The sequence below is a fragment of the Pteropus alecto genome, unplaced genomic scaffold (assembly GCF_000325575.1).
Source record: "Pteropus alecto unplaced genomic scaffold, ASM32557v1 scaffold8, whole genome shotgun sequence".
NCBI classification, from domain to species: domain Eukaryota; kingdom Metazoa; phylum Chordata; class Mammalia; order Chiroptera; family Pteropodidae; genus Pteropus; species Pteropus alecto.
The window spans coordinates 4,717,802-4,722,312 of record NW_006494609.1 but is presented as its reverse complement, the minus strand read 5'-3'; the positions used below and the strand labels follow the sequence as shown (position 1 = coordinate 4,722,312).

The 4,511-nt window shown below is 48.5% G+C and overlaps 1 protein-coding gene across 1 annotated transcript in view; it reads left to right on the top strand.

Annotated features, from left to right (window-relative positions):
• The first annotated feature begins 4,075 nt into the window (after positions 1-4,075).
• ZDHHC22 (zinc finger DHHC-type containing 22) overlaps positions 4,076-4,511 on the top strand; it is an 8,169-nt gene continuing 7,733 nt past the window's right edge. The window contains exon 1 of the mRNA XM_006925475.1: positions 4,076-4,264. The gene's annotated coding sequence lies outside the window, so the exon portion shown is untranslated. The remainder of the gene's footprint in view (positions 4,265-4,511) is intronic.

Sequence of the window (4,511 nt, the reverse complement as noted above, 5' to 3'; positions counted from 1 at the left end):
ATACCCTCCCTTTCTCCCGCCCTCAGCCTCTTGCATGCTTTGAGAGAAAAGGCCAATTAATCTTCTTGCCACCGCCTCTGATAAGCTGCGTACTGGTCCACAGCCATAGGCTTCCCTACCAAGACTGCCTGAGCACTCCCTGGAAACCAGGGCTAACTGGTAAACGATCACATTCATTCTTCCACAGCCCGAACGCTCCAAAGGAGGCTTTGCCAAGCCAAGCCAAGATTCTGCCCTGAGACATCAATCATTAGGGAGACTGTTGAAGTAACCTGTCACCCAGAGGGAGCCATTCAGACCTGCTGTTTCCATCTTGACATGTGAGCTTGGATGAGTGAGCATCACTGCCTCCAGTCACATACGCTCTCTCCAGCACCACAAACAGCGGTGTGCTTGAGAGCATTTGATTAATGTGCTGCAGGGTTACTTTACGTAATTTTACATAAATATCTTACATAAAGAGAGATCATGCAGGTCTTTTATTCTGAGTAGGTTATATACCTGCTTCCTTTATGCAAGTGACATGTTCCAGAAAACTTAAGTATCAAAGAGATTTTTGCACGTTAAATCACATTTTAATTTAAACAAATGCAAGGCTTGCAAATTAACATGTAGCAAATCTCTGAACCTCAGTTTCCTCATAAGAAAAATGGGTTTAATCATTTTTGCCCCAGCTAGCTTATAGGGCTGTTGGGAGACTTGTGAAATGAAATTTTAATTTTGTGAATGTACTTTGTTACCTGCAAAGCACTTTATTACATCCAAGCAATGTTATTGTTGTTAAAATGAAGATGTAGTTGGTTAAATAAATTACTACTTCCAAATAGAAATTCTGTGATAACCAATTTTCATGTATTTGGTTGGCTAAGATGAAGATTACACTTGTATGTTTTCTGAACCCAGGCAGGCCGGGATGGCGTCTCACTAAGCCTTCTGAGACTCCAGGAGCACTTTGTGGTTGCCCATGGCTATGACTTCCTATTGGTAGTAAAGAGCATTCTGTCTGCAGATGTCTGTTAAAATCTTAATTTCAGGGCACCAGTTAACTTTGAGACCCAGCTTATGTTTACCTCGGTCAATCTGATATAAGGGCATGAGAATGAGGAAAATCCCCAGAGCCTCCTTAGGTGTGGCCCTTGCTTCTTGAGATGTTCTCCACCCCAAATACCTGGGGAATTGTAAAGCCAGACAGACATGTGTGTAGGGTTCCCCACCCAAGGGAGAAGTGGCTTGCTGAATAGAGTTCTTCTCTTTGTACATAACATTTTGAGGCAAAATGAAATGATTGCCATTGGGAGGGAATTCATTTTATTCAGATAACACCACCAAATAGCAAGATTGATGGCACATTTTACTGGGAAACCGCTCGGCAGCAATCAGATGCCTGTCTCTGTTCCTGCCCCCTTGGGACCGCCTGCAGCCACAGTCATAGCTTAACTATAAGAATAGATGACAGAAACAATGGAGAGTATGACTTATAATTATTTTCTGATGCTGTTTATGAAAGATGAGACCATAATTGGGGTGGGTGGCAGCAGAATGCAAGATCAATGGCAAATGCGCTCTCACCAGACATTTGAAAGACATTGGGACATAGCTTTTCCTCTCGGAGAAAGACTAGTATCAGCTCCTCACTCAATACACTTTAACTCAGTGTCTTTTCTGTGCAGATCATCATAATAGGAGATATGGAGGACACCCCAAAATATTTCCAGCATAGACCAGGAGCTCTCATTTTAGTTGGAAAGATAAGACGTTCTTGTGAATAAAGATAAGGGCCCAGAAGAGAGAGCGGGGAGGAAGAAGCTAACGCTATCCCTTCTCTGCTGGGACTGAGGCACTTAAATTACATTATCCCATTTGGTCATCATCACCATAGAGTGACATCTTCATCCCATTCCATGAATGAGAATACCGAAAGCAGAGAGGTTCAGTGACTTGCTCAAGGTGCCACAGCTGGCAAGCGGCAATAAAGTATTGGTTCCTAGTCTGCTTCATTCTGATGGGGCCAGACTCAAAGTGAAGTTTTTAAATTGACCTTCCTATTGATTTTGTCAGGGGTAAACACCAATTTTTGAAAACCAAATAACATTTGGCTGTCCTTCCTCTTACTCAGTTCACTTCAGGGGAGAGGGCTGGGGAACTACTAGCTCTAGGATCTGAAGATTTAATGTCATTTTCTGCTGACAAACTATATTTTCTGTTGATAAACAAGTAAATAATTGTTCTTGTCCATTCGTGTTTCCATGGCCCGATCTTCATCTCTTTCTTGGGGCTGAATACTCCCTTCCCTCTTCTTGCATTCATTTAGTGCTTGCTCACGCTCTCTCTGTCTCTGTCTCTGTCTCTGTCTCTGTCTCTGTCTCTCTGTCTCTCTCTCTGTCTCTCTCTCTCCCTGTCTCTCTGTCTCTGTCTCTCTCTCTCACCTCCTCCCTCCCTCCCTCCCTCCTCCCCCCCACAAACGAATTCAGACACACACCTTCCCACCACACACCCATATGCAAAGTAAAATTAGAAATACCTCATGACTCTCAAGGTATTTAGGGAATGAAGATCTTCAATCAATATAGCCAAACCAAGCCCTCCAGGCTACCTTCCTCCCAAGCCAGGGTGAGAGGCAGGCAGAGCTTGTGAAAAGGGTTCAGACAGCCTGATCCTGACACAAAGCAGCTCTAAAGGAAAAAGGCCACTTGGGTTTCCCTGTGTCTGCCCTGTGGCCACTGGAACTCACAGGGCTACCAGATTCTCAGAGGCCAACACCTGTCAAGCTGTTCTTTTGGCAAAATATTAAGGCAAACAATATATGTAAGGCATATATGTAAGGCAATCTTTCAGAACATGAAAAGATTTCCTGGTTGCCTTTTTTATTTTGATGTACACTGATAAAATACAGAGAAAACAGTATCGGATGACTCAAAAGTACAGGCCGAGCTGATAAGCATACGGCCCTCATTCTAAGGGATTGCTTTTGTTTTAATCAACCAGGTGAGAAAGCAAGAAACGATTATATATGTTTGCCTTCACCCAGAAGAGTGGAACAGGGCAGGTGGGTGAGTCATGACAGTCCAGGAAACTAAGGTAGTGGTGGTGGCCCCAATGTTACTGCAGTGTTTCAAAAGCTCCGTCTGCTTCCCCTACCCTTACTCCTATATGATACACAGTGGCCGAGTGTCCCCACCCTCTTGGTGCCCCTCAGTACCCACCTCAGAACAGTAGAGTCGGCAAGGGAAAGAAATAGGAACAGGGAGGTGGGGGCAGGACTCCAGACAGGTGCTCCTGGTTCAGTCTCTCTATCTGGACAAACCCCTCTGTTGTCCTCCCTTCTCCAAAATCAGAGCTCCCCTGGGGTCCGGGGGGGTGATATTAGGTTGTGTAGAGGCTGAGAGCAGGTGCGCTAGTTCAAATCCAGGCTCTGACACACACCCTCTGTGACTTAGCTTCTCTGTGCCTCAACCTGAGCTTCTGCCGAAAGGATTAACAAAGGGGTCTTATGCTAAAGGCTTAGTTAGTATAGAGCCCAGTGCTAAGGGCCCAATAAATAGTATCAATAATTACAAACTAATACTCGAATAGTGCTTACCATGGGCAGGCCCTGTTTAAGGACTTTACATATATTGTCGTATAATCCTCACATCTCTGATTTACAGATGAGGAAACGAATCTGAAGATTACACAGTCGTGAATGGTGGATATTCAGACCCGGGCACACAGGCTCCAGAGTCAGGCTCTCGAAAAATCTGTGGCAATGACGCTGATATGTATGGGTGTTGCCCCCAGCAGGCTGAGCTCTCAAACCCCCATGCTTTTCTCTGTCCCAGAGTGGAGAGCAGGGAGGGTTGTCAGCCACAGCGGGGAGGGAAGGAGCAGATGATGGCTAGAGCATCCACATCAGGGCTGAATCCAGATTCCAGTTGGAATCAGTGGCTGAAGTCAGGCAGGACGCCCCAGCCCGCTCCAGAGGAAGGAGGGGAGGAGTGGGGGGCAAGTCCACGATGCTGAGAGGGGTGGCCAGAGCACCGCCCCCAGGAGGAGAGGGAGGGGTGGCGGGGTTGGGGGTTATCCAGCTGCCATCCCCACTCGCTGGTGCCCAAGTGGGAGGACCGCAGCTGCCCACTCCCTCCTTCCCACACCCCCGCTACCTGCCCAGTGCCCGAAGCGAATCGTGAGGAGACTGCGAGCCAGCGGGGCCGAGCCCACAACTTTGCAGCCTCGGGGAGGACGAGAGCCGGCGTCCAGGGCTCCTCTTGTCGGCGACAAGAGCTCGGTGAGTTTATTTCCCCACCCATCTGCGGCGGTGCGGCGGAGGCAGCGGTGGCGGTGCAGGGGGCGGCTTCCCGGGCGTCCAGGAGGCGGTGGCCGAGGAGCCGGCGGTCGCCCGCGCTGCCTGCCTGCCTCTCTGGGGCTCTGGCTGTGCCGCCCTCCGCGGCGGGAGAAGCCGGCGCCAGTGCTGAAAGGACAGCTCTCCGCGCCTCCGGGGCCGCCCGCGCGGTCTCCGCTGTCCCCTTTCCGGC